Source organism: Ambystoma mexicanum, chromosome 13, assembly GCF_040938575.1.
Source record: "Ambystoma mexicanum isolate Mex_15411 chromosome 13, UKY_AmexF1_1, whole genome shotgun sequence".
NCBI classification, from domain to species: domain Eukaryota; kingdom Metazoa; phylum Chordata; class Amphibia; order Caudata; family Ambystomatidae; genus Ambystoma; species Ambystoma mexicanum.
This window is the reverse complement of record NC_090938.1, coordinates 321,473,638-321,500,019: the sequence shown is the minus strand read 5'-3', so window position 1 is coordinate 321,500,019 and position 26,382 is coordinate 321,473,638. Positions and strand designations below refer to the sequence as shown.

At 47.6% G+C, this 26,382-nt stretch overlaps 1 protein-coding gene across 15 annotated transcripts in view; it reads left to right on the top strand.

The window, feature by feature from the left end:
* Positions 1-26,382, top strand: part of ADCY4 (adenylate cyclase 4) — a 1,677,325-nt gene that overhangs the window by 400,274 nt on the left and 1,250,669 nt on the right. The window lies entirely within an intron of this gene.

The following is a 26,382-nucleotide window of genomic DNA, read 5'->3' as shown; positions in this document are numbered from 1 at the left end:
GCCAACCCAACCCCAGCACCGCCACACGACACACCGTGCCATGTCATGCTATTTGCAGGTAAACAAAGTAATCCCCACAACATGACACTAGTGTCACTATGTACAGTGTCCCTATTAGAAACCTGCAACACCTGAAATGCTCACAGCAATGCCGGACCAACAACATACTTGAGCACGTACTACCATTAACATGACATCACAAATGTTACATATTAGTAGTCTCACCACCTGGAAATGCCTGCACTCCCACCACTACCAACTGTGCAGTGTTGGCACCATGTAGAGTTGTAGGTGCACTGCTGCCAACATGGACCCCATCTCCAGACTAGAGGTCCTTGTGTAGACATGAGGAAGGGACCTGCAAATTGGGAGGTAGACACAGAAGATGAGTTACACATCAATGCAACATGCAGTTTACAACACAACATCAATATGCACTAGGAATGTATACACAGTATTGACTACAGACTGCCCACACAGCTCATGGGAGTCCAACGTCACTGTGTAATTCACTGTCACTTGGGCACACCCTTTGCAAGCCCATGGAAACGGGAAGCAGGAGGGGTGTGTGTGACTCAAACCCAAGCATCTGAACCAAATACATTACAAGCCTGCATGTGCCCAGCCACAATGCAGCGTATGCCCACAGGAACCACGGAAGCCAACAAATCGTCCCAATAAAATAGGGAATAAAATAAAACCCAGGAGGTCCGAGGACAGGATGCACACCAGAACCCACCTGCGTGGATCCTGGGAAAATAAAACACCTCCATGGGCTCATGGCCCACACGGCTACCCTATTGTGGGAGTATCACTGCTGTCGCTATTATCACCCTGTGCAGCTGCATCCGGAGGTGGTTGCACTATGGGAGGCAGCCCACGCAAGGCCCTAGTCTGCTCCTCCATAGCTGCAAGCATGCGGGTGTGGTAGGTCTGGTTCTGGAGGATGAGTGTGCGGAGGTCCCCATGCAACAACTCACGGGATGCCCGGACCTCCACCCTCGTTGCCTGCATCTCAGCTGAGAGCGTACGGGTGAGATGCTCCAGCTGCTGTTCTGTCCTTTGGTGTGTTGAAGCCTCAAGCTCAACAAGAGTCGTCCTGAGGTGAAGGAGCTCCTGCCTCAGGGCTTCCCTGTGGCCCTGGGACTCAATGGAGATGGCCTCCTGCAGAGTCGCCAGTGCCGCCCGCCTGTCCCTGTTGGACCCCAACATGTCCTCCCTGTGTGACTGGCAGATGGAGTCGGTTGCCTGCTCTAGTCGCTCCATCAGCCTTTCTGGGGGGACAATGGAAGTGGCCACCCTATCCATGGCCTGAGCCATCATCTCGGATGATGCAGCCTGTTGGGTTGCCATACCGTAAATGGATTGCTCCCATGCGGTATTGCCAGGTGGCGTACGGCCACCACGTCGGCGGGCACCACACCTGTCTGGGGCAAGGCGAACTGCGCCTTGCTGTGCCGGCACTGCCTGAGGCTGCAGGACTGCATTCCCCCTCTGATCTGCTGGCCCAGGAACAGGATCAGATGTCGCGGAGTGTGACCCTGCATCCGTAACCACCAAAGGCGTAGCTGCCAACACTGACATCCCCATGGAGGGTTCTGACCCTGGTGCAGGTGGGTGAGACAGAACAGAATCCCTCCCCGGAACACTCACCTGCGACGGCACGTAGGTCTCATCCGAATCAACACCTGAGTACAGCTCGGGGGAGGTGCAGCCAGAGACACCCCTTGAGAGCACGACCTGCAGCACTTGTGGGTTCTCCCCCACCACCACACCACGTCCCTCACTGGTGGTTGGTCGGCCCTCGGACCCCTCCTGGGTCTGCACCATCTCCACAACCCCAGCAGTATCAGGGGCAGGGAGACCATTTCAGAGAGAGGCTCCTACGGAGGAGGGAGATCTACCCTCCACTCTCTGCTTAGAGAAGTGTCTGATCTGCGGAGAGTTGGAGTTAGCAGACTGAAGGGATCTAGCAGGGAGGTATTTAGCAGGGGGAGTTGGATGTAACAGGGTCCCAGGCCCCAGAAAGCCTTGTGGATGATGCAGAGGGTCTTGAATTTGACCCTATCACAACTGGGAGCCAGTGGAGAAACATTGGGCCTGGTGAAATGTGTTCCCTAGGCTTGAGGCCACTGATAAGTCTTGCAGTTCTATTCTGGATTAGTAGAAGCGGGCAAGGGGAGGATAAAGGAATATTGAGAAAGAGAATGTTGCAGTAGTCAAGCCTAGAGAGGACCAGAGCTCTGGAGACATTGAGTTTCTGGGAGAAGGTGAGGAAAGGGAGAATGCCTCTGAGGAGGTGCAGCTGATAATGGACCTTCTTGGCAAGGTCTACGATTTGAGAAGAGAAAGATAGAGAGGAATCAAAGATGACACTAAGGGTTTTAGCCTCACAAGAAGGTGAGGGGAGGGGCCCAAAGAGGACTAGAGCTGAGAGGATAGAGCATTGAGATTTGCTGCAGATGGAGAGTGTAATAGTGAGAAAAAAGGGCCCAGTTGAACCTGGGAAGGTCGGTCAGAGTGGAAGGAGGTCAACCAGTACAATGCCAGCCCCGAGATGCAAAGGGTTTCACAGAGCCGATTAGTCAGGGTGGCATGATTGACCGTGTCAAAGGCAGAGGAAAGATCCAGAAGAAATGAGAAGGCATGGAGAGTTGGATTCAAGATTTGAGAGCATGTATTCCCGGGTGTTCAGTAGAGCAGTTTCCATGCCTCTGGCTGCTCTGAAGCCAGATTGGTAGCCGTGGAGACAACCAACAGATTGATTGTGTTGGATCAGTTGGAGAATGGCAACTTCTCCAGGAGTTTGCCCAGGAATGGGGTAATGGAGATAGGGCAGTAGTTAGCCAGGCAGGAGTGGTCAGCAGAGGGCTTTGTGAGGAGAGGGTGCACAAGGGAGTGCTTGAGAGGTAGCGAGAAGGAGCCAGTGGCAAAGGAGTGATTACACAAATCGGCCAGTCATACCACTGCTGCTCCCCAAAAGGGTATCCCGGAGTAGCTTGGGTCCTGGAAATTTCCTCTATCATTTCCCACCCTAAGACTCCCTTCTTCCTGGTTCAGGGGTGTATTGTCCTGGAACCAGAGAGAAAGGAGAGGATTATTCTGGAAGTTCTGATTCGGGGGGTATCTGGGGAAGAAGTTCAGGTTGGGAGGTGGAGTGATACTTCTCTCCTGAGGGAAGTTTCCTGGGGCAGTACCTACCTGGTTGGGTCCCCCCTGGGCCAGGGGAGCGTATACATACCCCAATATTTGTTTGTACCTAGGGCTTACATCAGTAGCAGGGTCAGAGGGATCATGGTTCCGATCAGTGTTCTGAATTCCTGCCTGACTACCATTCGATCGGGGTGGGGGGTCCCTTCTGCCTTCCATTTTGCTTGTTGGCAGGAGGAGTATTTTTAGGCCCCCCCCATCTCCAAGTCCAAAGGAGGGGTAGTTCTCACCTCCGCCACGTTCACAGCAGCAGGTGTGATAGATGATTTGTGGGTTTTGCAGGGGTTACTCTCAGTGGGCTTTTGGACCTCATAGATCCTGGTGACTTGTTCAAATACCCAGTCCAGGGTCCTGTACTCTGAAAATCATGCACCAACTGAGTCATAATGTATTTGTGGAGCGTATGGAAATAGGTGGTCATGAACTTCCTACTATTGGTGTTCAACCGCTGGAAAGTCTGAGCAAATGCTCACTTTAGCTCCTGCACAGACTCCCTAGGTGCCGGATCCTCCCCACATTGCAAATTATATGCAGCCTTACGGGCCTCTTGTGGGTTCCTATATGTAGAGAAATGTTTCAAAATGGCAGCCTTACAGGTGGACCATTTATAATCATACTGGTCCCCCAGTCCGGCAAAGAAACTGGAGTACTTACGGGAGAATGTCCAGTTCTAGAATGCAATACAATTCACATCATTACTGATCTGAAATGATGACATCATCTGCTCATAAACTTCCAATTGGTCCCACACCATATACTTGGCATTGTTATGGTAAGGGGTCAGGAAGCTTTTTATGGCCATGATCTGTCTGATTTGGTTTTAACAAAGCCATTCCACTGTTTTGCTGTTTTTCTCTTCCTCTGCACCTGAGTCCATTCATTTTCTGACTCAGAGATGCTATTTGGACTCCATTCCCTTTCTTCTAGGGTGCTTCCTATCTCAGTAAAATTGGGAATATACCCACACCCATAAGATCTGGACTACTCTCGCCTGGACCGCAGTGAACTCTCACAGTCACTTACCATGTGGTCTCTTTTAGACCCGGGATAAAACAAAGTTTCTTCATCCCTCTTTTCAGGGAGTCTAGGGAAATCCCCCTTTCCGTAGAATGGATGGTGTTTTTGAGTATGCCCTTTCTTGGCTGAATCTCTGGCTTTTCTCCCCCCGTGAAGCGGGCTAGGTTGTCCCTTTGTAATCCCACCTTCAGCCAATCTAACTGCCTGATTTACTCATCATGTGAGTTTTCAAGGTCTGAAGCACTCCCATTCTTTTTAGTCTCCCAAGACATGTTGGTTTGTCCCCTTCCCTTCTGTGTGATAAAGAGATGAATACTCATCAATGTCACCCAAGAGAAATTGTTCCTATCAGGAATTATTTTGATGAATGAATCAAAAAATGATTAGCACATGAAAATACAGTATTGAGATAAATCTGATTATTTAAATATTCAGGCACTAGGCATGATGCAGGAAATACTCGTAACACCAAACAATGAATGATTGTGATACACAACAAAGCAGAATAGAGGATGTGTGTATATGTTTTATTCTGCACAGTCAATACTACAGCCTAAAGTAATCACTTTAACATAGGTGCATATTAAATGCATTCAATTAGTAAATCTGAGTGCAGATTAGATGCAAATTCAACAGATACAATTGTAAACATAAATGCACATGTTAAAAAATAACATGATACATAAAGAAAAATCTGTTATTTTCATTTATGTCAAGGGTCCATGCCAAGAAACCAAAATCACAGAGGCATTTTGGCAGTATGAAGAGATGCAGACCGCCTTCCTCAGGACTATAAACAATTGTGGACCTGGTGGATTAAAGCGTAAACATAAACCTCAAATGACAGAATCATGGATATACAAATATTGCCAGGTGTAAATACACACAGAAAGTGAAAAACTAATCACCAAAACGGAGAGATTCTCACAGTGCAGACACCTCCCTACCACCAGCACACAGTGAGAGCTGCAGAAAAATGTAGTGCACCCACCTTGGATAATGATGCAACTGTAGACCAAGGATAAGTACAAGGCAACCAACCAGTGAGACATGCATTAAAGTGTGGAGACATCGTAACAGAAATGTAATAAAAGGGCTGGAAGGAAAGCAACGCAAACACTACCCTTCAAGTAATTCGCGAAATTGTCTGAATAACGGTTAAGGTGACTGAGTATGCTTACCCAAAAAACACACTCCTGCTTTCCGCCTTTGTCAGGAGCTATGCAGGAATGAAGCCGGTTTGTACGGTAGACGTGCAGAGAAAAGGTGCCCCCACTTTACAGGTGGCCAATATGTCCTGCTGGGCTGGCCGGTCTGAGGACGTTAAATGAAAAAAATCATAAGCGAAACAGGTGAGCACTACTGCCGGTCTAACCAAATGTCTGGATGTGCAGACAAAGCCACGATTCAACATTAGTATGGGCAGGTTGGTGGAGTCAGTGCTTCAAGGAGGTGAGCATTGACCGGGGATAGGTCAACAAAAACTCACCGAAAGATGTGTCGATCTAGGCGCTGTGGTACATTGTATGTGCGGTCCCCCAAATGCAATTGAAAGCCGGGTTGCCAACAAGGAAATGAACTAGAGATCCTAGAGCATGTACACACCACTGGACTACGCTCATTACGAAGAAATGAATAAAAAGTGAGAACGGGCTACGTACTAGCCTGGCCTCAACCTGGAGGCTAACCATGGACATGATGCCGCCATATTGGAATGGGGTCTAAATGTATAGATGCACCTTGCAGAAAATCTGCTGCTGCTGCCTTGCCCTCGCTCGCAGGCGCAGCACGGATAGGAAACTGACACCGACTGCAGCAGGGGGGGGCAGGGGTCAGGAGGGCTGTCACGCATCATCAAAGCAAGGTAACAACACACACGTTGTTGTTAACTTGCTTTGATGGTTTGATAAAGCAGCACATTAATTAGCAAATTTGCATGACATGCGACATGCAAATCGATGCATTATAATTTATGCATCATGCAGATGCACCGTGCCAGCCATGGGCGTAAATGGTGCTCACTCGCCTTGGGCCTGGGGGGCCGCCCCCCGGCTCGCTCTGCTAATGAAATTAGCAGGCCTGCGGCCTCCTCCTGCCGCCAGGGCTGGGCCGGGGGCTGGACTTGGGCCCCAGGGGCACAGCACACAGACTGGCGGCCTCCCCGCCGCCCGGCACCCAACAAGTTGCTTTCAACTTTTCAGGAAGGTGTTGCCCTTTGTGCAAAGTTGAAAGCAACTGTTGTGCCTGGGGGGCTGGGCTGGGGGCCCTGGGAATATGGATGTGGCTCAGGCCGCTGCGCTGTCCCAGACTCTGTGTCGCCGGGCGGCAACCACGTGACTCGAGAGAGCCTAGAGCTAGAGATTAAATTGGGCGTTCGTTAGGCCTCTCCTCATGATCATCCCACTACTAGAGACAGAGAGAGACCGCAGACCGTTCAGCAGGAGGAGCCAGGCTGTGCTCAGGTAAGATGCACCACAAACCTTGCGCCCCCCCCACACTTCTTTGCAGTTGTGGGTGGGTGTTTGTACGGACTGCCTGCCTGGTTGAGGTTTCCATTTCCCTGATCCCTTTCTTTCTTTTTGTAGGGAGTCTTTGCCACCTTGTCCCACCGCCTCTCTCTCTTTCGACTTCTTGTGGTGGGGGGCTCCTGGGGCCTGCGACCCCTGCCTCCTTTGCAGCCGGGCGGGGGGGTGTAGGCTTGGAGTGGAGCTCAGTCCATCACTGAGCTTAGCTAACTTTCTTCTTGTAGGTGGGTGCTGGCGGGCACTGGCTCGAAGTGGGGCATATAGCATTGTCTCAGGCACGCACCAATGAACAGGTGCCCACAGCTGGAAACGGCAATGTGTTCCTTTTGTGGCACTGTTTGAATAGTGCCCAAGGGGGAGTTTTCTGATAAAATGTGATGCAAATTGTGCAATTTAAGGAACATTTATGATTTATCCATAACAAATGGGTGTGCGTGCGGGGCTGGGGGCTTGAGCTGGAAACGGCAATGTGTTCCTTTTGTGGCACTGTTTCAGTCTGTTTGAATAGTGCCCAAGGGGGAGTTTTCTGATAAAATGTGATGCAAATTGTGCAATTTAAAGAACATTTATCTATAACAATGGAAAACTAAGAAGTAACTCATGCCTCTTTGACTCCTCAAAAAGCGGGCACACACGGCTCACACACACCACTGAGACACCATTATTTTTCGTGTTTAGTTTTGGCGTTGCCCTATTGTCCTGTAGGACAGTCCGAGTCTGTTGCTGGGGGGCATAGCCCTCAGTTCTGCACCCCTGTTTGTGGTTTTAGGGACACGGGAGTAGTCTGACGAGGCTGCTACCCCCCCCCTCTTTCTGTTTCTGGGCGTGTGCTGGGCCCGGGTCACGGGCCCCTCTCCCGTTTCTCAGGAGTATGTCTGGGTGTCAGGTGTGCGTGCGGGGCTGGGGTCACAGTACGCCCCCCCTCCCTGGGCCCCGGCCCGCCCATCGATGCTGGCCCGCACACCTGGTATCGGCGACCTCGTGCCTTATTTCAGTGCCAGTTTCCATGCTGCTGTGTAACACCTGTATATTGCATGTTGATATTGCTGTGCCTTGCGACATTGCTCAGTCACTTTGGTGTTGTTGGGGGTGTGGTGGTAAAAATATCAGTGCGCAAGGGTTTCATTTTTGAAACCAAGTACGCAATAGCATTCATCAGTAGCACATTCTTAAATAACGTGATTGGCGGTGGATTCCTCATGCTTCTAAGCGCTGCAATAATAGCTGCCATTACATCACAGAATAATGCTACTCGGTGCAGTCATCTCGAAGGGCTGAGTCGGTCCAGTTGGGATTCCAACGTGTACCCTGCAGTAAAAACACAGATTTTTGGGGCGAGCACTCAACTCTCTGAGCTACCTTGTTGGTAGCTGCTGCAGAGCCACGGACACGCCTACCTATATGAACACTGAATCCAGGCGCACAGCAGCCGCCCTTGGCAAAAGGTAGAGTCACTCAGTTGTGCAGGGATGCCAAGTACGCGGGTGCCCTGATTCCCCCTCCCCCACTTTCCCTCCATGAAGCACCAGGAAAGGCCACCTGCGTAAGAGTGGAAGGTGCAAAGGTCTGTATATGACAGCAATGTACGTGGCTGGTGTTTCTCACCCGTTTCAAACGTTCTTAATTGCATTAACCCTAGCAGCATGAAAGTCACACATGGTACTTCCATGGCTCAAAAAAGTGGCGTACTTGTCCAAAAGAGAGCTCAACGCCCGGCGCTTAGCTAACTGAGCTATCTGCCTAGCTATACGCGTGCTCTTTCAGGACACCATTAGCTGCTATGCCTGTTAAACAAAATAGATACTTGAGGCAGGAGTGCAATGTTGCCCCCCCGTCCCCCCTCGAGATTCTGTAACCAAAAACAAAAAAGGCAGGGCTTCTGGCTGCTCTACTACTGGGCTCCTTCTTAGTGACATGTGTCATACACCCTGTAAAATAACACAAGTGCTGCTGCTGCTCTCTTCAAAACTGTTGGGCTTCAGAGATGGAGTATGTGTAGACATGCCTGTAATTCCTGCTCTGAATATGCTGTAACCTGTGCTGCCTGCGCCCGACAATAGGTTCCGCTCCCTTGAGTGTCTCTGAGCTGCAGATTCTTCCGCCACCCCAATGTGATTCTGCCCCTTTGGTACCTCTGTGTGTGCTCAACTCTAGCTATTGAAATACAGCACGTATAGATAGAATTAAGAATGTAAATATAGATCGATAATGTACACAAGGTAGAAGCCCGAAGCAGGCCCTGAGATAGACATAGCGCCTAGCTGAGTGTACCATGGGTATAGCATTTAAACACCATCCTTTTCTGTGTAATATGAAAGGATGGCTTTTCCGGATCTACATGATTATTTTGAAAAAACAGAATCCTTCGTTTAAAAATCTAGATGTTTTTTCTTTTGCACAATTCAACGCACTTATATGCAGGGAGAGACGCTCGCAACCCACCCCAGAAGCCAGAGGACCGTAGAATTCTCTTGGGTTCATGTAGAGTCAGCTTGTCTTTAAGGTAGATGGGGGCATTGCAATGCACGCATTTGGGTGTTTACTGTTGTGGGCCTGCCTCTATTAGCTACCTCTATCCAAGTTCCTTCTTCAGGTTATTCTGCACTCGCATGCATGTGTCAAAAAAGGCACCAGAGTCTACCCCAGTTACAAGGGGAATAACTTGCGTTACTCTGCTGGAAGGACCAGGTTTCAGGATGGCCAGGGAGAGTAAATAAATGACAATGAAGGATGCGTGCACCACCCATTCTCCTTCCAAAAACAGAGAATCAGCGAGGGCGAGAGACGTGTGTCTGTCTATGTGTGTTTCCACGTGAGTGCATTTATGAGAGGTGAGCGGCCAGGGCCTGGGTGATCTGCAGTTCTGTGAACTGCTGTAAGTATGTTATTTCTAGAAACATTGCAATGGGGGGATGGGGTGTTGGGGCATCTCTGGGTGTTTGGGGTTGGGAAGGTGGTCCTTGTGTATGTGTGTGTGAGTGTTTTTTTGTTTTGTTATAATCTCAGCGTCTGCCCACCCCTTGTTACACAGTGAATAGCATGTGTTGTATTATTAGGATGTGTACCACACACAGCAGCCATTTGCATGGTCTCCTGGCGCTCTGGCATGGAGGATCTGGAGAGTGGCCTGCTTTGGCTAGTTGGGAGGAGAGGAAAAGGCAAGATTGCACAAATGATTGGGGCAAATGCCAAGTTGAATGGCGAACAAAGGCAGCCGGCTCATTACAAAGTCAAAAGATATCAACAAGTACACATTTAATTAGCAGCCAGCTGACCAGAAGTCAGAAGGCTTCCTCCTCTCCCTTTTGCACATTATTTCTTCCCCCTGTTCGTAAAATCCACTCTAGGACTACAACTCCCTGACCATGCTCCACTGCGCCGGGTTCCCTGTGTAGGGCTGAAAGGGAGAAAGATGCCTTGGTGGTGTATGTTGTTCCAGAAACAGGGCCTTTACTGACAGTGTTTTACTGACGTGATGTTGTTTTCAGGCTGGCTTTGACATCCAGCTAACATCAGCCTACCATCAGGTGCTGGAGGCCCTGGGATTGGCTGGCAGCTTGTCATGGACGTGATTTACTAGAGACTGCACGTGGGATCTTAGAAACTACCCTCAACAGTCAGGCGCCATTGCCTTGTGCCAAATTTGCACCAGGCCTGCAGATGCTCATTTTACTATAGCCGATATGATAGCTTAGTGGGTTGAGCGCTCGCTGCTGTGATGTGTGTGTGATCTGCAGGTTCGAATCCCAGCAAGGTCATCTCAGCCTTTCATCCTGAGGGCGATAAATGAGTACCAAGACAGGTTGGGTGATATTGTATGCATATTTATTCTATAAAAAAGAACTTAAGCGTAAGTGCTATACAATAACGTATTATCATTTGGCCTTGGACGTCTGCTTGTATTCACATTAATTTGACAATATGGATCTATAGACACAGATATTAATGATACATATGGTGATCCATTCTTGTATTAAATGTATATCACATTAGTAAAATCATAACCATATTTTTCATAGTGTACCTAGGAACAATGCTATTTGATGGCCACTTCCTGTTTTGTCAAGGGGTGAAAGGTAGAGTTTCATTAATGGCACTGACTCTGTACAAACATCTGTGTTTGCGCAGTGAGAACCGTGGTAGGCAATGCATTCCTTTCTATAGCGTTGCGCTTTGCTGGGCACAAATTCCTCAGTCAGTGTTCACTCTGTATCAAGTCTCACTCACACTGTTGGGTGTCTTGACCCACGTGCAAGTAATCATGCTGCAACATTTGGTGCTGTGGGCTTAGAAAATTCAAGATGGCGGAAAACCCACATGTGCGCCGAAATCCAGGAAAGCTGCGCAGTTTGTGCGCCCACCAAAATGGTTGCCTCACTTGCCACCCACCAGTGCGAGAATGAAAGGCGGGGTTGCCATGAGGGAAATGGGTTGCCAAAGGAAAAACAGTAGCGCCGGTTAGCTTCAAAGCGCTTTAAAACCACCATTGGACTACCCGCACAGTAGTCTGAAACCATTGGGAATGGCAATGCTGATTGCCAAATGCAACTTAGAATTGTGGGGAATTCATTTGTTAAATCCCAAAAATGGGTGCAGTACCAGTACTCACCACTATCCAAAAGCCGGCGTTTTAAAACCACCCTGTGTTTCTCTGAAGGCAGGCTCAAAATGCCTATTTTCAAACATTACAATATGTGCAAAATATTCACTGAACACCAGCAGACATTTGGCAGAATGGAGTTTTGTGTGCCTACAAAATCTGGGAAATGAAGAGCCCAGAACAATGCTTATAACAAAACTGGCTGAGCTATGGAGTCAGCAGTTTAAGTTGCACTGGATTTAAAGACACTAAAATCGAAAATGTTTAGATTAAATGAGTGACCTATGTTTGGTGTCACATGCCTTTGTAACTGTTGAAATGTCATAGTTTTGCACTTAGAATCAGCATTCTAGCTGCATGTGTAAAATTGCAAGTTAATTTAAAAAGCAACAAAAAACAGGACAGTTAGCTGAAAGTCTGGCTTAAGGAACTTGATTTTGCTTGACAACTACCCCATCAGGAGTGAAACTTGAGTCACAGCTGTGTTCCCAGGACTATCTGCCTTTTTGCTGGCCACACTAAGAATATACCATCTATCTGATAATTGAATTACCTGTGCTCTGCAGGAGAGTGAACAATGCAACTCCCTTCACCCAGGCAGAGGGTTTATTGAGAGGATCATAAATGGCTTCCTCTTGAACAATGAGCCTTTCAGGACCCAAGCAAATCTTATATTGCAGGGGTCGTAAAAGTGGCTTACTCTTGGCAGAAACTGGGAGGGGGAGAAACTGGAGACAGAAGCTGGCTTGGCAGAACTGGATAAACCAGTATTTCTACCTTGTGCTGAGAGGGAACCACACCCCTTTGGAGCCAGAACATAACTTTAAAAAGATGGATCATTCATAGAGCGGACATGTGAAAATTTTATAAATGATACCATAATTCTTGTGATTTTTCTGGCCACAGTTTAAGAGGTTTTTAGAACCGGTGGTATGTTCAGGGGGGTGTCAGCGGAAAAGTGGATATTACTCTAAATGTATGCATGTTAAAAATCTGAAACTTCATCAGTTAATGTCCATACTCCCTGCGCACATGTATGTAAAGTTGGGTCAATGTCAGAAATTGAAAAATCAGTTAAAAAGTCAATTATGTGCCATTTCTGAATGCAAGCTCTTAGAAACAACAGATTTGGACAGAGACATGGCTAAATTCAGCCACACCATGTATATGTAATTTCAAGCAACTGTGTAACTGTGAAATATGTCTTTTGTTATCAAATATAGAATGTGTGCAATCTGACAGAGGAGTGTCCTATCTGCAAGCCATAAAATGACATCACTCTGACACAACTTAGCTTCGCCAATCAAGTGAGGAATGGAAATTTGACCAATGACAAGTGAGAGGGGCAAGTTTAGTTATGACCAACATACCCACCCACTCTCAAAACACATAAAAGCAGACAGACAGGACAGATAGGGACCTTCAATTCCATTTGCTGCAACGCGCTCTGCCGGACCATACAACATCCAGAGATCCAGACTTCAAATTCATCAACCTCCAGAAAGCCAAACTAGAGACTTCAATCTATCCAGAACTAAGAGACCAGACCAGAGAGCGAGCAGTTCCAGAGACCAGACGCTGTGCCCAGAGAGAGACCAGAGCCCAGTCTAAAACCCTGACCAGATCCGTGATGAGGCCCATTTAATTCAAGAATATAGTGTGAGTACCCAGCAGAACTGTGTAGAACCAATCTCTTAGTTTAAATTCATCTAATTCAATCTATTTAACCTAAGTAGAACTGCCTGATAGCTCCAAATCTGTCACCTGTCATTCTAGCTGCAAAATCTGTCACTTGTCATTTTGAGCTTTTAAAATTTCAAATCTGAAAAACGACCTTCACAAAATCGCTCATATCTCCGCGACCGTTTGTCTTAGAGACTTGCAGTAACTTTCATTTGGAAGCTGAGATCCTAGGCTTTCCTAGGACCCCAAAACGATAGAGATAGTCCTTGTGGTTCCTCTGTAATAGCGCTCGGCGCATCCGCGAATTTTGCCGCGATTTGCAAATTTCTTCACGTGTAAAAAGACAGCAGTTTTGCTTTTCCTTGCCAAAAACTTCGTTTACCTGCTAGTTACTACTAAAGCATTGTTAAGGTGATCCTGAATTCATAGAGAGTAGCTATCACTCACCCTGAACCTCTGAAAGGGAATTAAAAGCATTTTAGCATATTTTTCAATTCATTGCCAGCACATATAAAGCATTTTGCCTGTGTTTTCAAAACTCCTATCTGTTTTCTGTAGTGTAAGCTTGCTGGGGTGAACTGAATTACAGTTGATTGCATTTCTGAGAACTGTGTGCTTCCTTCCATTTCCTTGCATTGCATCAAGGGGGGGAGGGGATTGCCAGAGAAAAGTGATTACATTGTTTTGTTGAAATCATAGTGAGTATTTTCTATACTCCATTTCATTCATTCAACATTCCATCCATTTGAACTCTATAAAGCATTTTGTACCACCTTCTTCTTTTGTTCCTATTCACCTGTGTGCTACCTTATCCATTTCATGTCAACTCCTTATTGATTATAGAGAAGCGTGTTAGTGCCAGATTCTCCGTTGTTAATCTTTATCATATCAGATTAAGTGTGCTATTCAATTATTAATTTATTATAAGGTGTGATATATACATCTCTTGTTTAAATTATCAAATAAACCTTTTAACTTGCAAAACAGAACTACTTCTTGGCTCAGTGGGGTCAGGGGGATTCCAAGAGAGGGGTGTTATATAGGGGTAGTCATCCAGAACGCATGAACTGGAAATAAAGATATATCAATAAGGGTTTTCATTCAGTATTATAGACTAGGCGTTGACTTAGCTGTAGTGTTGAATTGAATCCTCTTACAAAGTGGGGGCTCGTATCCGGGATTCTGGGTTAGAATACCACTTGTGCAGATTAATACAGTGTGCCAGCTGACCAGATACACATATCCGGTCTGATCACCACGCTGTGTTACGCTGTAAAGCATTCCTCAAAAGGGACACTCCAAGAAAAGTTCTGTTCTGCAAAAATAAAATACTAACTTCTGTAAGTCAGGACAGAGACCAATCTCTAGAATGACGACCTTGGTAGATATGAAAATAGCCAGAGAGCACCTCTTGCATAAGCTATTTGTGAGAGGTGAATGGACCGAACAGGGCCAGGATGCCTGGTTGCAGGCCATCACGCGACAGGTCACTGAAACAGGGTCAGACCTATGGAGAGATCAGGGTCCATTACATGTGGCCCTGAGTGAACTATATATGGCTCCTAAGGCCAAAGATGAACACGACAAGATTGTTAGGATAGCGGCATACCTGTACCTATATATGGGAGACATGCAGGATAGATGTGCTGAAAGCCAAAATCTGGCAAATAGGCAACAGATGGCGTTAGAGAAGGTCCAATCTGACCTGGTCTCTTCTGAGCAGAGGCTGCAGAGGAGCCAGGAGTCAGAAGATGATAGTAGGCAGCACATCATTAAAATAAAGAAGGATATGGATGTGCTGCAACAGGAAAAGGTAGAACAGGATACCAGATTTCTGGCCTTGCAGAAGGAATACCAAGAAGGTTTGGACTCCCTACTGCAAAACCAGAAAAAGCTGGAGCAACAACTGGATTTCAACAGGGTATGTGCTGAGCAGGTAGTCACCCTGCAAGGCCACCTAGATAGAGTGAAGGCAGAGAGCAACAAACTAATTCTGAAAGACCTGGATACCCAGGCAGAGTTTGATCAGGAGCGCCAGAATGCTGGTGCCTTCCAAAGGCAAAGGGACGACCTGGCGGCACAGATGCAGGCTCTTAGTCAGGAAAGGGATACCTTAGGCCAGGAAGTCTGCCATTTAAAAAGAAAAATGGAAGAAAATCACCTGGCCCACCAGGGACTGGGTGACCTCCAAAAAGAACACCAGAACTTGCTAGAGCACACCAGGAGGGTGGAGGATGCTCTAGCAAGAAAGGAGCAGGCCAATAGGGACACAGCTCAGGAGGTAAACCTCCTGCAGCAAAGACTGGCCCAGTTCTCCAGGACCAACCAGGAAGCACAGAGGGAAAATGAGGCCCTCTGTCAACTCAATGATAGGCTCCAACAACAGGTAGCGATGCAGGAGAGACTGATAGAGTCTAGTAAGGCCTTGACTGAGGAACTGAAAGCACAAATGCAGGCTCTTGCATTGCAACAGGGAGCAGGGGCGGATAGAGATGAGGTCCGCTGGGAAAGAGAGACTCCTGACCATAACCTCAGGAGCCCTAACAACAGGGGCCTTCATCTCTCCCAGTCCCTGGACTCTACCACCCCCATGTCCCCTGGCGCACATGAGCACAGGGCCACAGGGATGGCAGATTACTATCCAGCTAAAAGTATGGGGCTCATAGGCCAGTACCACTCAGGAATGGAGAGGTGGGCATCCGGGTATGGGCACCCAAGTACAGTACAGTTCAGTGGGGAACCCCAGGAGAGTAGGCCCATTAAGGGCATCCTGAAAACCTCTGCCCAGTTAGGTCAGTGGAGGGGGTACCCATCAAATCCTGGCAGCAAGGAGGAATCTGAAGACTCCTCTGAACTGCGCAGGACACAGGAGACCAGGTCCCCACATTCTGCCAGCCATTCCCAGGCTCGCAGAATCCGGGAAAACCTGGAAGAACAGACGGGAACCTCTGGGAGCAGTGCCTCTGAGTCCGAGGACGAATGGACAAGGGTTACCCGAACCAAAAAGGCCAATAAGGCAAAAAGGGCCTTGCTTAAGGACCCCTTAAAGCAGATTAAGGCGATCAGGAGCGTCATCACGCCTTACCATAAGAACGCTAAGTATTCTGTTTGGGAGCACTTAGAGTTGTTTGAACAAATGATGGAGACTTTCCATTTGAAGGACAGCCAAAGCTGTATTCAATATGTAAAGTGGACCTTCTCCCCGGAATACTCCAGTTTCTTTGCGGGGCTGGAGGACCAAAATCATTTAAGATGGTCCACCTATAAGGCGGCCATCTTGAAACATTTTTCTGTTCACAGAAATCCTCAAGAGGCTCGCAAGGCAGCCTACAATTTGCAATGCGGGGAGGATCAGGCCCCACAAGAATTTGTGCAGGAGTTAAAGCGTGCTTTTGCACAGACCACAAGAAGGGTGCGCACGGATAGCAGAGAATTTATAAATACGTTTTTCCATGCCTTGCCCAAATATATCATGACCCAGCTCGTGAGGGATTTTCACGAGAAAAGATCTTTAGACTGGGTCATTGAACAGGCTACCCGGATCTATGAGGTGCAGAAACCGATAGATAGCAAAAGTAATGCCCAGAAAAACCCGAAAGCCAACAGCACCCCTGCTGCTGCCAAGGTGGCAGAGGTAAAGGTCACCCCCGTTTTGGATTTGGAGATGGGGGGGCCTAAAAACCTACCTGCACCTAATAATGCTAGGCCCAGGAGGTCCTCGGGTCAGTCACAGACAGGGAGCCAAGGAGGCAGCCCCACAAATGGGGTCCCTCGCTCTCCTGATTATGTAGGTCCCCGTTACAAGGGAAATCGACCCATCCTGGGTTATGTGTGGACTCCTCCAGCCCAAGGGGGGGGGGGTCCAGCCAAGCACCTAACCCAGGGAACTTCCCTCCAAACTTCCCACAGGAGGGCAGAAATTTACCAAACCCTGGGCAGAACTTTTTCCCCAGATATCCACCCGACTTTCAGCCCCAAAACCATCCATCCTTCTTTCCCCAATTCCCTGAGCCCAGACCACTGTATCCGGGAGAGGGGAGGCCAAGGGTGGAGGGGTACCCAAATCTTCCCAACCCGGGGTATTACCAGAGGAGGGACAGCTACCCTTCCCGGGATCAGCCCAGGGGAGAAAACAGGGCCCCGTATCAGCCTGAGCGGGTTTCCCAGTTAGAGCGCCAGGTTCAAAACATGGCGCGGGATCTGGGTCACATACTGAGGGCTCAGCAGAACCCTCAGATGGGCGTGCCGGCGCAGAACGCACCCAACTCTGGACCTGGTGCTCCAGAACAATGACGGGGGCAGCACCCCGATAACTCACCGGTTCCCAGGGAGGAGGCACAAAGGGAAGGGGGGTGTAAAGCCTTGGAGGAAGCTTCCTTCCTCACTTGTAAACAGCCCCTGGAAACCCAGGAACCGGAAACAAAATCTCTTGCCCCTGAAAGTCTGCCTCCTAAGGAGCAGAGGGGTGGTAGGAGAAACAAAAGACCCAAACAGACACAGTTTGAGGAGGAGGTACAGATCTTCCAATTTGAGGGAGAGGGATCCTCAGAGGATCCTGGGAAAAGGATCTTCTCCTTCAGAGAGGGGGGAACTCCTCCCAAAGAAAAATGGGTCCCTAGGGATGCAAATCCAGACTGGGGAGATGGGGAGACTGAGCTACCGCCGCCCACCATCTCATCCCAGAACCAACAGCAAGAAAATCCCCTGGTTCAAACCCATCCTGGTGACTGCCTCCAAAAAGGGGGGGGCGGCCCAGAACCGGAGCCAGGGGAACCCACAATGGCTCTGATCTCCAGTTGCCAACTTTTTCTTTCAGATTCCCAAGGCTCTCCACAGAATTCTGCCCAAAACTCTTCTCTCGCCATGTCCAAAACCAGAAAATTTGCCCACCAGTTGTCCAAAAATGTACATTATCTGTGCCCCCTTGAGGAGAAGGAGGGAAGATATTATGCCCCGGTACAAGTACAGGGGCAGGGTACAATCTCGGCACTGGTGGACACTGGATCTCAAGCTACCCTTCTGTCCAGAAGGGCCTTTGAAGAACTGAATGCAGGAAGGGGAGAGAATTACCAAATTCCTCTCACCTCTCTTCCGGGACAACTACAGAACTTTGACGGGAAGGAAATTCCCGTTGAGGGGACTGCAGACTTGGACATTAAAATTGGGCGACATAAGTTGAAACACCCGGTCATAGTTGTGACCCAGGAGGGCACCCCTTGTTTACTAGGGAATGACCTCCTGAGAAGGTTGTCACCCCTAATAGATTGTGTAAACAAGGTCCTCTGGACCCAGACTAGCCGACCAATAAAATTAAAACAGAGTGTCAACCATGTTAGTTTAAACGGCACATGCCACATGGTTGAACAAAAATCTGACCAAGTAGAATTTCACTTCCAGAACAACCAGATTCCAGACGTGACAGTAATAGCAGTAGGACAACAGACTAGTGATGGGGGGTCCTCTCTATTTCTGAAAATCAACCTTCCTTCCAGTTTAAGGTGGTATTCCACGCTGGAAGGAAACACTCTGAAATTCTATACCAATCCACAATCTGAAACTCCCACTCCTATAGTCCAGAAAGATGTGAAATCAGCTCAGAGCCTGGCTGATATTCAGCAAATTGGAGAGCAGTTGTTCATCCCTGTTCAGTTAAATGATGGGAAGGACTCTGTTCTCGCTCGAGTGTGTGTGAACAACGGTAAGAGCTTCATCAGCGAAGCCATGTTTCGCCAACTCCCAAAAGATCCAGCCATTCCCACCTTCAAACTGATAGACAAATGGGAAATGGACCTGGAAGCACCTAATTCCAAACATCTCCTGCCAAGCAGGTGTATGCTCAAAATCTCCATTGGCAACAAGAGCATAGTCCACAATTGTTGGGTCGTGCGAGACGACCCTGCCGCCTTTTACTTAGGCAGTGACATTCTCAATCGCTTTGCCATTAGTTTGGACCTAATAAACTTCAAAGCTTGGTCCCGATTAGCGGATAATCCCATGGGCTTTGCTGATCCAGAAAAAGCATTTAGGTCAGCTCAATTGCTACCTTATGCAGTTGAAATTCAGGTTAAAGAGGAAGTCACCATCCCAGAAAGGACCCGACAATTCTCCCTGGAAGTGAAAGTTAAAAGGGGACAAGAGTTGAAAAACCCTGATGCTTACATACATCTAAATGCTTCTCTCCAACAGCAAGGGTTGGGGGTAAACCCAACACCATTAGTCAACATAGAACATGACACCATTCCAATAGAGGTGGATAACAGCGACTTAAAGAGTATTACTCTAGCCGCAGGCACCATTATTGGAATGGCGGTTGATGACCGACATTTCTCCATTGATCTTAGAAATGAACTGTTAGGACCAATCCCCAAGGACTGTTTTGACAGTGACAGTGAGGACAATACAACACCAGACAGGATTTTTACCCGGCATGGGGGGAACTTCCTGGTGTACACTTCCTGCCCTTATGGTAAGGAAGATGTGACTTGTGAATTCAGGAGGGATGAGGTGATTTTCCAGGTTCATGAAGGCTGCCTTGCCCACCTGAAGCCTCCGGTCCAAATCAGCACTCTGACCAGGGACTTCTCCACCCAGCTGGAGGAGGCCGCGGAGATAGCCAAACCAGAAGTCTTTCCAGGCTTCAGGCAGATGGTGGAAGAGAGAGTCAACCTAGCTGATGCCTGTGTGACTCTGGAACAAAAGCAAAAGTTGAAACAAGTTTTCTTGGATTTCCAAGATCTCTTTGCGGTAGACTCATATGACTGTGGTCGCACTGACATCCACACAACAACAATCCCCACGGACCCTGGCATGACTCCTGTGTTTGTGAAGCAATATCGCTTGCCTCTCGCATCAATGGAGTCCCTTACCGAAATAATTAAGAACCTTGAGTCCCGGGGAATAATCCGTCCCGTCCACAGCACCTTCAATAATCCGGTGCTGGGAATATTGAAGCTAAACGGCCAGTGGAGACTCTGCGCCGACCTTAGGGAGCTCAACAAACGGGTCCATACTTCCCGATGGCCTCTGCCCTACATTGACCAAGGGCTGGCCCAGATCCAGGGGTCACAGGTATTCACTGCAATAGACCTGACCAATGGATACTGGACCGTGCCGGTCAGTAGGGAGGACCAATACAAGCTGGCTTTTACCTTTGGGGGCCAGCAGTATACATGGACCCGGACTCCCTTCGGATACCTCAACTCCGGTAATGAGTTCAATATTTTCCTACATAAGGCCATGCCCGACCTGGGTGCAAGGGGTAACCTGGCTTATGTAGATGATGTCCTCATTAAAAGTACATCTGTGGAGGAACACATAGCGGAGATCCGTTATGTTCTGACCCAGTTGAGGGCCGCCGGAGCAAAACTTTCCTTTCAGAAAGCACAGTGGTGTAGAACCCGTGTTAATTTCTTGGGGCATGAGATTACTCCTCAGGGTCTCTGTCCCCAGGAAAAGAAGGTGGAAGCACTTCAGAAACTGAAAGACCCCACAACTCTGCGGGAACTAAGGAGCCTCCTTGGACTGACTAATTACAGCAGAAAGTTCATTGAGGGCTACGCAGAGATCACCAGACCCCTGATTCATCTCCTGAAGGGGGGGGTCAAGTGGGAATGGGGTCCAGAACAAGCCGAGGCAGTAAAACAACTCAAAAGAAGTCTCTCACAAGCGCCTTGCCTAGCTTACCCTGTCAGAAACAAGGAGTTCTTCCTGGAGACGGGGTTCTCTAATACGTGCTTGACGGCAGTATTATACCAAAAGCATGACCAGGTCAATAAAGTAATCTCCTATGCGAGCAAAACTTTATCCTCTGTGGAGGAGAAATTCAACGATTGTGAGAAGGCACTCCTGGCAACGGTGTGGGCATTGAAGAATTACCGCCCGTTTATCCAGGGGGAACACATCATAGTGGAGACTCCACACCAGCCTCTGCAATATCTCCAAAGTGATAGAATCCGGGCCGGAAATGTGAGTAATTCCCGAATTACTTCCTGGATTCTGTCAATGCAAGGCTTTCCTGTGGAGGTCCGATATGGCCAAAACAAGAAGAGTCCCCTCGCGCAAGGTCTGGCTGACTTGCATGATTGTGCCAGAGAAAACTGTCTCGAGAACGAAAGTCTAAAAATAAAGGACAACACGGAGGCATACCTTAATTCCCCACACAAAGTCTTTGAAGAGGACAAGTGTGAGGAAATGCCCACTGTCTGTGTGGATGGATGCTCTTACCATGTTGACAACAACGGGGAGAAAGAACTGGTGGCTGGTGTAGGGAATGCATGGGTGAATGAGTCCCCAGAACCCTCCGCTGGATACAAAATTGGTCCCCGAAGTAGTCAGGTGGCAGAATTGATGGCTGTGCATCAGGCCATCCTCACTGCTGTCCAGCATCAACTCCACGAACTGGTCATAATCACAGATTCGGATTATGTACGGAACGGGTTCGTGGAGCACCTGGTTAATTGGAAAAGCAGAGGCATGTTATGTGCTAACAACAAACCCTTGAAACATGGGAAGTTGATCCAAAACATTGATGATCTGGTCACATCGAATGAGATGACCATCTATTGGAAAAAGATCAAGGGTCATTCCAAAGTAGAGGGACCAGACAAAACTGGAAATGACTTAGCTGATCAGCTGGCCAAAACCGGGGCCATCCAAGGGGATCTAATTGAGATTGAGTCCCTGTTGGGGGAAATCCAGGTCACTGCCATCACTAGGTCCCAGACAAATGCTCACAACGACCTTTCAATTGCAGAATGGAGTAAGGAGACCCCTGATGCTGATTTGATTACTGCTCAGAAGGGGGATCCAATTATTGGTAAATTTTACCAGCACCTTGAGGACCCTGAGAACTTTCCCCTGACGGATACCGATTACATTGGGAAAGAGGACCTAAGAGTGTTGATGAAATGTCCAAAAATGTTCCGGATCCAAGACGGTTTGTTGGTAAGGAAATCCAAAGCTGGCCACGATCAGTGGGTGGTTCCTACCTCATTCCGAAGCCTGATGTTAAGTCACGCCCATGATGCGGCCACTGCCGGTCACAGGGGGTTTCACACAACATTGGAAATCTTAAGAGAGGTAGCATACTGGCCACACATGGGGCAGGACCTCGACCAATACTTGAAGGGGTGTCTTGTGTGTGCACAATTTCAGCCATCATCCCTCACACACCGTGCGCCTCTCCAAAAGAGGGGGATGACACTGCCATGGTCAGATTTACAAATCGACTTTGTAGGCCCTGTGATTTGCTCGGCTAGGGGGAATAAGTACATGTTGACTGTGACATGCTTGTTTACCAAGTGGGTGGAATGTCTCCCAGCCCCAAATTGCAAGGCAGAAACGGCAGCTGCCTTGATGATTAACCACATCTTTTCTCGTTTTGGTCTACCTCAAAGGATTGAGTCAGACAGAGGTAGCCACTTCACCAGTGAAGTAATGACAAAGATGTGGGAGATACTGGGGGTCAAGAGAAAGCTGCATATTGCTTATAGACCAGCTTCTTCTGGGGCAGTAGAGAGATATAACCGGACAATTGTGAGCATATTAAAGAAGTTTGTGGCAGATTCTGGGCCAAGTTGGGATATCCGATTACCTCTGGTCCTAATGGCTATCAGATCTACCCCTTCATCTGCAACCAAAATGTCACCATTTGAGTTGATGACTGGACGCAAGATGGTGCTTCCTCAGCATTTGCTCTACAGGACCCAAGAGCAGACACTGATAAATGCCTCCACAACTCATGAGTATGTAGAGAATTTAAGGAAACACCTCCAACATGCTTTTGCTTATGCTCAGCGGAATCTAGAAAGATCAGCTGATAGCATGAAGACCCATTATGACCTGAAAACTTCCAGGAAGGAATATCAGGTGGGAGACCGGGTCTATCTATACAACTTCCAAAGGAACCAGGCCAAGCAGCGCAAATTTTTGCCTACATGGAAGGGACCCTTTGAAATCCTAGACAAGATCTCCCCTGTGGCCTACAAAATCCACATCCCCAAAGGTCCTTTGGCCGAGGGGGAAGACAAGTGGGTCCACATAAACCAGTTGAAATGTTGCCATCCCAGGCACACTCTGCAACAACTGGAGGAATCCTCTGGAATCCTAGCGGGTACTGTCTCAGACTAATTCAGTTCCAATCATAAAACATACCACATCTAGTCTCTAAAATATTGTGATTTGCATGAAACTGTCTCTTAGTTATACTGTTTTTTTTTCAAAATAAGAATGTAATGTTTCGTTATGATGAAATGCATATGCTGCCCCACTATCTCAACAGTGGTGGAAAAACGACTATGAGTAGGTATTGCCGCTCTTCCTTTGTCGTCCTAGGAGAAAGAAAACCTGGAGACGGGCCAAGGAGGGCGATCCGGAGACCAGGAACGAAGATCCAATGGGCCCAGTGGACCGCCCAATACTCCCATCAGGACTGGCGAGGAGAACCGATCGATCCGACCGGATGGAGGAAAAGATGCTGAACTGTGCCATCTACCGGAAGAAGATTATGCGGACAGACCGGTGCGTGGGTCAAAACCCTTGTGCACCCGACTCCCCATCGACTCAAATTCAAAGTGCAGCCGCGTGGGGGGGCTTGTTGGGTGTCTTGACCCACGTGCAAGTAATCATGCTGCAACATTTGGTGCTGTGGGCTTAGAAAATTCAAGATGGCGGAAAACCCACATGTGCGCCGAAATCCAGGAAAGCTGCGCAGTTTGTGCGCCCACCAAAATGGTTGCCTCACTTGCCACCCACCAGTGCGAGAATGAAAGGCGGGGTTGCCATGAGGGAAATGGGTTGCCAAAGGAAAAACAGTAGCGCCGGTTAGCTTCAAAGCGCTTTAAAACCACCATTGGACTACCCGCACAGTAGTCTGAAACCATTGGGAATGGCAATGCTGATTGCCAAATGCAACTTAGAATTGTGGGGAATTCATTTGTTAAATCCCAAAAATGGGTGCAGTACCAGTACTCACCACTATCCAAAAGCCGGCGTTTTAAAACCACCCTGTGTTTCTCTGAAGGCAGGCTCAAAATGCCTATTTTCAAACATTACAATATGTGCAAAATATTCACTGAACACCAGCAGACATTTGGCAGAATGGAGTTTTGTGTGCCTACAAAATCTGGGAAATGAAGAGCCCAGAACAATGCTTATAACAAAACTGGCTGAGCTATGGAGTCAGCAGTTTAAGTTGCACTGGATTTAAAGACACTAAAATCGAAAATGTTTAGATTAAATGAGTGACCTATGTTTGGTGTCACATGCCTTTGTAACTGTTGAAATGTCATAGTTTTGCACTTAGAATCAGCATTCTAGCTGCATGTGTAAAATTGCAAGTTAATTTAAAAAGCAACAAAAAACAGGACAGTTAGCTGAAAGTCTGGCTTAAGGAACTTGATTTTGCTTGACAACTACCCCATCAGGAGTGAAACTTGAGTCACAGCTGTGTTCCCAGGACTATCTGCCTTTTTGCTGGCCACACTAAGAATATACCATCTATCTGATAATTGAATTACCTGTGCTCTGCAGGAGAGTGAACAATGCAACTCCCTTCACCCAGGCAGAGGGTTTATTGAGAGGATCATAAATGGCTTCCTCTTGAACAATGAGCCTTTCAGGACCCAAGCAAATCTTATATTGCAGGGGTCGTAAAAGTGGCTTACTCTTGGCAGAAACTGGGAGGGGGAGAAACTGGAGACAGAAGCTGGCTTGGCAGAACTGGATAAACCAGTATTTCTACCTTGTGCTGAGAGGGAACCACACCCCTTTGGAGCCAGAACATAACTTTAAAAAGATGGATCATTCATAGAGCGGACATGTGAAAATTTTATAAATGATACCATAATTCTTGTGATTTTTCTGGCCACAGTTTAAGAGGTTTTTAGAACCGGTGGTATGTTCAGGGGGGTGTCAGCGGAAAAGTGGATATTACTCTAAATGTATGCATGTTAAAAATCTGAAACTTCATCAGTTAATGTCCATACTCCCTGCGCACATGTATGTAAAGTTGGGTCAATGTCAGAAATTGAAAAATCAGTTAAAAAGTCAATTATGTGCCATTTCTGAATGCAAGCTCTTAGAAACAACAGATTTGGACAGAGACATGGCTAAATTCAGCCACACCATGTATATGTAATTTCAAGCAACTGTGTAACTGTGAAATATGTCTTTTGTTATCAAATATAGAATGTGTGCAATCTGACAGAGGAGTGTCCTATCTGCAAGCCATAAAATGACATCACTCTGACACAACTTAGCTTCGCCAATCAAGTGAGGAATGGAAATTTGACCAATGACAAGTGAGAGGGGCAAGTTTAGTTATGACCAACATACCCACCGACTCTCAAAACACATAAAAGCAGACAGACAGGACAGATAGGGACCTTCAATTCCATTTGCTGCAACGCGCTCTGCCGGACCATACAACATCCAGAGATCCAGACTTCAAATTCATCAACCTCCAGAAAGCCAAACTAGAGACTTCAATCTATCCAGAACTAAGAGACCAGACCAGAGAGCGAGCAGTTCCAGAGACCAGACGCTGTGCCCAGAGAGAGACCAGAGCCCAGTCTAAAACCCTGACCAGATCCGTGATGAGGCCCATTTAATTCAAGAATATAGTGTGAGTACCCAGCAGAACTGTGTAGAACCAATCTCTTAGTTTAAATTCATCTAATTCAATCTATTTAACCTAAGTAGAACTGCCTGATAGCTCCAAATCTGTCACCTGTCATTCTAGCTGCAAAATCTGTCACTTGTCATTTTGAGCTTTTAAAATTTCAAATCTGAAAAACGACCTTCACAAAATCGCTCATATCTCCGCGACCGTTTGTCTTAGAGACTTGCAGTAACTTTCATTTGGAAGCTGAGATCCTAGGCTTTCCTAGGACCCCTAAACGATAGAGATAGTCCTTGTGGTTCCTCTGTAATCGCGCTCGGCGCATCCGCGAATTTTGCCGCGATTTGCAAATTTCTTCACGTGTAAAAAGACAGCAGGTTTGCTTTTCCTTGCCAAAAACTTCGTTTACCTGCTAGTTACTACTAAAGCATTGTTAAGGTGATCCTGAATTCATAGAGAGTAGCTATCACTCACCCTGAACCTCTGAAAGGGAATTAAAAGCATTTTAGCATATTTTTCAATTCATTGCCAGCACATATAAAGCATTTTGCCTGTGTTTTCAAAACTCCTATCTGTTTTCTGTAGTGTAAGCTTGCTGGGGTGAACTGAATTACAGTTGATTGCATTTCTGAGAACTGTGTGCTTCCTTCCATTTCCTTGCATTGCATCAAGGGGGGGAGGGGATTGCCAGAGAAAAGTGATTACATTGTTTTGTTGAAATCATAGTG